The sequence below is a fragment of the Cygnus olor genome, chromosome 16, assembly GCF_009769625.2.
Source record: "Cygnus olor isolate bCygOlo1 chromosome 16, bCygOlo1.pri.v2, whole genome shotgun sequence".
In the NCBI taxonomy this organism is placed as follows: domain Eukaryota; kingdom Metazoa; phylum Chordata; class Aves; order Anseriformes; family Anatidae; genus Cygnus; species Cygnus olor.
In genome coordinates this window covers 6,771,862-6,781,169 of record NC_049184.1, presented here as the reverse complement: position 1 = coordinate 6,781,169, position 9,308 = coordinate 6,771,862, and positions in this window count along the sequence as shown.

The window sequence follows — 9,308 nt, the reverse complement described above, 5'->3', positions numbered from 1 at the left end:
TTTATTTCCTAAATTAGCTTCTCAAATGGAAACACTTAAAACCCACTTTGAATGCACAGCTGATTCATGAATGTGTTTATTCTTATTATTTCTGTCATAATGAATCTTAAATTTGAAAAATGCTTGTTGAACTATTTTTACTTGGATAGAAATAAAGAAACTGCATTAAATTTGTTTTTCTTCCTATACCCTCTGGCGATCACCGTATCCCATTTTTGCCTTGAAATCCCTTCTGCTAGTTTATCAGCACTGTTTCTTCCTAAATGAAACTTGCTACTCATCTTCCTGTGAGCAATTAATTTTTTTTTCTTGTTTCATTTGTGTTTAAATAAGCTATTGATTTTATTTTCAAGGTAATTTAAGGTGGGAATACAGTTCTTATTTGATAACTACCAGCCTAAAGTGCTTTGAGTAAACAAATTTTATGGTTTCAATTTGTTGTTTTTGTCATCAAAATCAACCAAGCAGCAACTACAACTCATGTGGTTGGATTTGTGGACTAAATGTCGTGTGAAGCAAGAAGTAACATTAATAATTCAGTAAAGTGCTACCCGCGGCTAAATGATTACAAGAGATGGGGCACAACACTCTATACTGGTACAAAAAGCTTGTCATTAAAATATACCCTAAAGGGGGTGACAATAGGGTAGCTGCATAAACAAAATTAAAGACCTTTCATTTTTAGAGGCCATAATTTTATTACATGAGACTCATTTCTGCCTCAGGTGCTGTCTGCGGTAGTCCACCTGAATGACATGGTAACATTGCCATCAGCTGCTGGGCTGTTCAGAAACAAAAAATAGTTTGTCCAGGCTGTCCTATCAGCTGCTGAGGTTAGTCATACCCGAAGAAATGGTAGAGGCAGACAAAGGTTAACTATCACTATGCACATTTTTAACTTCTATCTTTTTTACAAGATTGGACATCTAAAATGTTGATATTTTCCTAATATCCATGCCTGTCTGTAAAGCACATTTTAAAAATACATTACCAGTTCTAGGATTGGTTTCTTAAACTGTCTGAAGCTTTTACATGTCACTGAATGAAAATTAATCTCCCACTTCCAACCCAGACTTTCATTTTGAAAAAAAGTAATAGCTCTTCATCTTTAACAACACATTACTCAGCTTACAAAGTCTATTCCTGTATTTCTTGCCACTAAAGCCTGGACTAAAACAAATCCGCCTAGTAAGTATTTTCAAATGCTATACTCATATTTTAAATATCATCTAATAAAAATATTCTGAATATTAATAGCTTAAAATTTAAGCATCCATGGTAATGATATTTATTTCATAATATTTATATTTTTTTCATTATAAAATGTTGAAATGCCTATGAAGAGCTAGTAAATAATAAATAACGTATTGACTACAAAGGGTTGGGCATATGGTTAAGACAGAACCAGTTTTACGGTTAAGAAGCAGACAGAGGCATAACTTTCAGAAAGTCTTGACAGGTTTCAATAGGAAATATCAATAGGAAAAATGTATCTTTGACAAAAAGAAATACAAAAAAATTGTGGCCAGAACCATCTATTAACAGCAATAATGAATTAGGACTTGACAGGCATACTACCACATTTCCTTTAAAGATCAACATGTCACTGCATATCCCTTTAAGCCAATTGTTTTAATAATCTGTTTTACAAAACAGAAAAGGTTCCTGACAACAGGAATCTTTAAGACCTATGCAAGACCAACTGGATCTTGAAAATAATATTGCAATGCACGAATACTATGTGATTCCCTTCCTGTTATGAAGCACACAATCAACCACCTGCATTTGTCTAAATGTAAAAACAAAAACTACCCAGGGACTGACAGCAAAGGAGAGGAAGAGCTAAGGCTTGTTTTCCATGCTGAATGCAGTTGAGTTTCTATTGCTAAAAAGAAGGAAATTTGGCAGATACGACTGTGGGGAGGAAAGGTAAACAGATCAATCTGCCCACAGGTTTTTTTTTTTTTTTTTAAGACTGCAGTGAAAATATTGGTCAGTTGCCTAAATTATAAACATTTTAACTGTACAGGACCTAGCAAGACATAACTGTCCTCGAGTCTGATTTTTGTAGCTCATACTAACAAAACATCAATTAATTTGACCAGATTTAAACACCATAATAGTTCAAGAGCCACCATAGACTCTGGTAAAATGGAGCCTACCAGTTATTGCTCTCATATTTTCAAGTCAGTCCTTAAGCTCTGTAAGCAACTAAAAGTCTGCACGCTATTGCTTAGCTAATGGCTATTGCATTGAAAGCCTGGAAGGAGAAGTTGTATGAACAGCTCCCGTTTCCTTCTCCTCATTCCTTTAAATGACATTACCAACACAGGTTAGATTCCTGAGCCCAGGTCCTGTATCTTCTTCCACAGTGCTGTCTGCTCATTACAACATAGCAGCATGCTTCTGAGTTTCTCCATTCTTAGATTCATGTAATTACTGAAAGTCTCATGCTTTTAAAATTTTTGCTCCCTATAGAGTTCAAATATATATATATATATACACACACATACAAAAAGCATAAGGAGGGAGATCCAAATAAGTCACAGAAGCTGGCAGCAGGGACAAGCTGAGAGACATCAACTACTGCATTTATGGAAATGTTGTGCTTCAATATAGGAAAAACAAGCTGCACTTCAGCCAGAGTATGCAGCATTTATTAAATATGCAAAAAAGAAAAAAAGAAAAGTCTTTCTAAACTAGTTGTTCATTGTGTTGTCCTTTGATTAAAAAAAAAAAAAAAAAAGAGATGGCAAAATCTTTGCTGTCGTGGTGATTGATCTTGCCATCTTCATATTGCTACCTGACAGTTGTCTGGAAGAATAAAATGCCTGAAACATAAATAAGTCTGTATTCAAGTGTGCCTTCTTCCAGGAGAAAATTCTCCCTCCCAACATTTCTCCTTGTATTTGGTAACAAAAAAGCAGTAGAATTTTATAATCATACATTAAAATTTTAGAACCATTTCAATAGCTATCTCTGCATTAAAAAAAAAATAAAAGAAACCTTCAGTAGGGTCACTGACATTTAATGAATTATGAAGTGGTTCTTTCAGAGCATCCCAATCCGGTTATCTTGCTAGCCTCATTAAGATTTTTCTATCTAGAATACCAACCCTTTGATAATATCTACTTAGTCTCATTTTCCGCCTGACAGCTGTCGCAGAGGAACGAATGGAATATTTTAAGATTTTTACTGAAGAGATTTTCTTTGCATCATTTTGGTGACATTACACAACATGTTGGCTAAATCCTATGCTCACGAGGTTCTTTAAGAAATACCCTCACCAATGTAGTCATGGTGAGCATGCCATGACTAAGCTAATGTAAACACTCTGCAGTGTTTTTGAAGACCAGACCTTTCGTCTAACACCATATACTGTGTGCTGTTCATCATAAAGCAGGAAACTGGAATAGCTCTTCTGTGTACTAAGTTGCCAGAAGACTGTAGGTAGTCACCCAGAGCATCTAATTTATTGAGTTTGACTTATTCATTGTCTTAATATGTAAGTAGAATATAAAGGTTAGACTATGAATGGTAGCTGACCTTGCAGTACATGCAAAGGATATTGGAAGATCCTCCTTACAAAGACATCTACAGCCATCAGATCAGAGTTTGCTATAACCTACCACTCCATCCCCATCAGTTCTAGCCATAGAGATCTACGCAACAGTATTTCAAGAAAATTTACTGCAACTTTACTAAAACCATGACCATCAGAAATCACAGTAACATCTTCTGTAAAAGTCTTGACTCCAAATGTTTGCAATAATCTTGTAAATTCCATCAATATCAAAGGATTTGTCTTAGTACACATACATACCTACAGGCATTACATACTTTCACACATGTCAAACTCACACTTTCTAGCCAAAGTGCAGCTATCCTATTTGAAAACTGTAAGTCCAAATCAGTTTGCAAAATCAAGACAGTTGTAGATAGTGGTTTGCTTCCAGCACACAGGTTTCGACAGCAGAAAAGGGCTTGTTAGAGAGTTCAGTTTGCTGGGAATTTTGCTTAAATAAGAAGCGACATAGGGTGAAGTCTATCTATCATGGAATTGGTAAACACTGCATGGCATCAGAAATCCAGTTCCTTCAAATAATTTCAAAGAATTAATTACTAATGAGAGAATGTTGCAAGGGCACTTCTTTTAAAAAGCAATACTTTGAAAGGAAGACTTTCAAAATTGTTCAGGACTGGCCTACCATTGATTTTATAAAGTATCAGTTCAGTTCAGATGAAATAAAGCTAACTGACCACTTCTGAACATTTCAGACTGCATTTCTTAGAACAGAGGTTTCTTCTGTTGATTGTCAAAGAGAGTTCATATAGTTCTAACATTAATAGTATATTCTTCAATGATTTTCTGGAATTTTACGTGCATGCTTTTGAGGGTTCTCTGATATGCAAGTGCATATTCTTTCATTTATTATTTGTAGAGATTTTGAACAATCACAGAACAAGAGGTTTGGAAGGACCACAACCTATAGCTGAATATTTTAGCAAGGAATGTGCTGGTTGTGGAATACCCTGTATAAAATTACAATTATACTGTGAATGAGGCAGTCTTGAAAAGGTTGCTTAGACAGTAGCCATTCTTAGCCAGGAGACTTGCAAGCATATTTATTAAAGTCACTGCAAAGACAACTAACAGCATCAGGAAGTTCTGCCTCTGTCTGTATTAATCACCTACAATGCTTTAGTAGAGAGGAGGTGTAAGCAAAGGACAAAGAGCAAACTAACTGTAGAAAGTCTAGCTAGGTGTATTTCTTCAGTTATCCAAAACCGTAAGCTCCCTCTACTGGTACAGCTGAATTACTAGATACTGATGATGGGCTCTGATCATGTAGTTTCAGCCCTAACACAACACTATTGCTTCTGTATTGTCACAGACACCATTGACTTCCCATTTCTACAGTATTTATTTAATCCTACCAATAAAAAAGAAGTAGATGCAAGGTCATACAAATTTTAAGTTTATTTCGTAAAAAGACCCATAAGTCTTCAACATTTGGGCTAGCTACCAGGTTTGTTTTTTTTCACATTTTCAAAAGCATTTCTGACTTATCTTTTACTCCATAAAATAAGAGGTTCAATGTCTATAGGACAGCTGATCCTTAACATTAGGTCTGAAGTGTTTTGGGAATTAGCTTGAAGGATCCTAGAAACAAGAAATATGTCCAGTTTCTATAGGAAAGCCAGGCTCATTTGATCTGTCCAGAAGACAGAAATAAATGTCTTGGATCAGCAAGAAATCAAGTGAAAAAGCAAGAACAGCCATCCTAAAAGTAACTATTGAAATTCAATTTCAAAATACTAACAACGTCAACAAGACAAATTCCAGATGGCAGCCCAGACCACAGCCTCTGGAAGTGCATACAACATGCATTTTCAGTTGCAGCAGTCTGAAGGAAATACGCAGAGTGACACAATCCATGTCTGTAGAGCCAACAGGCTCATCTTACTAAAACAGTGTTTAAGATGTAGAACCTCAACCGAAATAGGTCCATGGGGTAATGATGACACAGTAGGAACGTGACTGATAGCACCTGCAGGAGTTCACAATTTAGTGTAGACACTAACAGGACACAGAACATACAAATGTTAGCCCTCCAATTTTAAAATACAACATCTGTGGGTTTTTTTTCCTGCAAAAAGAGAATTTACAAATAGAATGAAATCAGTTCCATCCGTTAGATCAGTCCCACACTTAAGACTTTCCTAAGAATGTTTCCACACTTCTGTGCCTGTCATAGCTCTTGGCCTGTCACAGTTCCTGATTATGAGTAGTTTTACCTTCAAGGCTGTCTACAACTATAACAAAAATCTCAACCAAAAAACCAACCCTTTGTTTACTAAAAGGGCTGTTTCACTCAAAACCCAGGAGCAACTAACACTGCAGTTTTAACAGTAATATCTCTAAACAGAAACATGCTGGAGAAGTTGCTCATTTTTCCCTTCTTTTTGTAGACACGGATCAGTGTCTTGGGTTTGTGGTTGTTATTTTTTTATTATTATTATTTTTTCCTATTTTTTGACATGCCAAAGCTGTGTCCATTCTGAGTAGATTTCATTTCTACAAACCCTCGGGCAACGTCATTTTGACTTCACTGTGATCTCTGCACAGCTCCTGTCTGGGAGCCCCTTAAATGGAGAGGAGTTCAATAATCCATTCTCAAACTAACAAAAAGCACAATTAAGTGTTTAACCTCAGGATGTGAAAGGCAAGGCTCCTACCTAGTAGTGTGTGCTCAGTGATGAAATGCAAGTCTGGAAACACCAGAAGATATTTACTGAGATCCAAATAGGATCGTCTTAACAGGCTTCATTCAAGTGAAATTTGCCGGCGGGAGTTTTTCCAAGCAATGCAATTTCATCTGTTCATCTTGCCCTTTGGGTATCCCTCGTACAGCACAGACCCACCACATGAGTATCAGGAGTACTGCAGCACAGGAACTGGGAAGAACATTGCCATTATATATCAATGTAAAGATCTGACCATACTACCTGAAAAGCACTACTCAGAGACGAAACATGAACAAGAAAGGAATTAAGCTTCTGTGTAATCAGAGGCAAGTGAAAAAACAGAAGGAATGACAAAGCTTTTGGCACCAAATGAAGTATTTACAGCTCTTTCAAACCTCTCCTAAGCAGCACACCTGACATCTAAAGACCCTTCTTAACAACACAACAGACAAAAACAAAAAACAAAAACAAGCAACAACAACAAAACCCCACAAACCAACAACAAGAAAAGCAGGAGACAACAACAACTTTAGGTGGAGGATTTTGTAGTCGCTCCAAATACAGCAGGACAGGACTTGCTATCTGTGCTCAGAAAACGTTCCACCGACCACGAACAAGGAAAAACTAAAATAAAGCAAAGCATTCTCTAGGAAAGCATAAAGGAAGCATCCAGGTCCTGCAGCATGCACACACATACTGCTTCCCATGGCTTTATCACACAGCGTGGTTAGAGAACCTTGGCAAAGCACAGTTCCTTGCACCAGTGTTCTCTGCAGAGGTGGGTTTCATCCAAAGTGAGTAATTTCCAGTGATCACATAAACCTTCAGTATGAAACAGCTGCTGGTACCCATCAGAATCTCTTGGCATCCTCCTTATCTCACTGCATTGGTGTTGTTGCCTTGGAACAAATCACTTCTCACTGGCAACAGAAGACCTTCAACAAATTAGGGGGGAAAAGGTCTGCCTGTGTGTGACTCCTTTACATCATTTAAGATGGACCTCCGGAAAACAAAAGCGTGCAGCACTGAACATCATTTTCCTATCTTTCAACCTTGCTCACTTGAATTCCCCCAGCTCAGCAGTCTCTAGAGATGCCTGTAAATACCTGTGACACACACCTCTCTAAGTAAATGCTGATCAAGAACCTGAGACCAGACACGCCATGCAGCTACAACGAACTGCACCATTTACCTTTAAAGTCCCTGGCCACGGCCATTTCATAATGCCTTATACTCAAACATATACTCACTTATACCCAAACAAATCAAAACGTCTCCCTAATAAGAGGCAGGCTTTGTTTCTCCTGTCAACATGTGATATGTTGAAACTTTAGAAAATTGAAACATGGAACAACAAAGCCAGTATTCAGTTCTAGTCTCTGACAAAGATGTGATCTGTTGCTGGCCAACTCACTTGAATTACATGATATATTATTTCATGTATCCTCATTTTCATTGGCTTCATTTACTGAGATAACACAATAATTTGGGTAGGACCTTCCCCAACCATCTGTCTGCACAGAGTCAAGCACAACAAAGCCACAGCATTCTAAGGTTCCACCTACTATTATTCTGTTTGGTTTTTGTATTAAAAGTTACCTCATAATGCTTTTCCTCTGTGGAAGACCATAAATGCTACTACACAGACTAGTTTAAAGCTAATATGTGCAACTCAACAAGCCATTCAGGCTTTTATGCACCGTGACTACTATATTTTCTAGTCACTTCAATACCCTGCAGGTACCTTTTTAATTTCCTTTCTCTTTTTTTCTTGTTATGATTAGGCAGAACTTATAGGCTCAGCTGGATATAGCAAGTATATCTGATCACTTCCCCTGTAGAAAAGTGTGTTTTGGTGAAAAATGCAAATCTTCCTAAACTACAGTAGCAATCACCTTTTCTTACTCTCTAAAGCATAGACCAAAGCACCACCCCAAGTAAATGGGGTGGCTTTCTAGATACCACAGCTAGAGCAAGCCCTTAGAGCCAACAGATAGATTTGCTCAGCCGTTAATTAAGGATATGTGGCTCAATGACACAATTCATTTTAAAATTCAGACTGCGTATCTGAAACTGGCTTTGACACACAATAATTGCAAGACTTTCTATAGTTTCTCTGTTCCTCACAAACACTAAAAATGTCAGACAAATGGAGAGTGAATGCTAGGGTTATGAATAGAAATCTGAAAGAAAAAGGCATATAATAAGTAGCCCTGATGATGACAACTACACCCGTTGGGAATCAAAACCAGAGCTCCTACACATATCCTTGTCACTTTTCCAACCAAGACTCTGAGGCTGTGGTTTAAACAGCATCATTCCCTAAAGGGTACTTGTGTGAAACACAGATCACACCCTATAGGGAAAAGAAAATAATGCATTAACTCTCCTTGATAATCACACAGAGTGATGCAGCAAATAGATGCTGCTCACTCATACTTCACAGAGAAAAGGGTACTTGGGAGCAATAGGATAATGCAAGAATCTTGGCATTATTTGCAAAACAGATCAAATTGCTATAAATCTACTAGCTGCTGGCTGTTCTAGCTTCGACTTGGAGATATTTTGAGACTCCAGGCTGACCCAAATCTGGACCTAATTACCTTTGAGTTACCAGTCTCCAGTTATATCTTCTTTTCAACATCCAAAGAGATGTAACAAAGAAAGTAATCCTCAGAGAAACATTATCGAATGAGTTATCAAGAAGAAATAAAGATGTAATTATATACTGCCCAGTGAGTATCCTACAAAATGTGTTCACTGCCTATATGATACTTCGGACTAACACTTCAGCTTTTCCCAATGAAGAAGGGAACAAGTATTCTCCAATGCATAATGTTCAGTTCAAAATGTCACACCGTAATTCCCTTAGATACTCTTCTCACTTGCCTTTCCCTAGGAATTGTCATCCCAATTCCCTGCTCTTATTCATTACATATCTGGCAAGACGGGGTGCTGGAAGCAGCTTCTACCCCTCTGAACAGGGCAAGAGCAGCCAGCCTCACTAAGATCTGTCCCAACACGAGGGCAAGCTCACCTGCTGCTGATACTGAAGCATC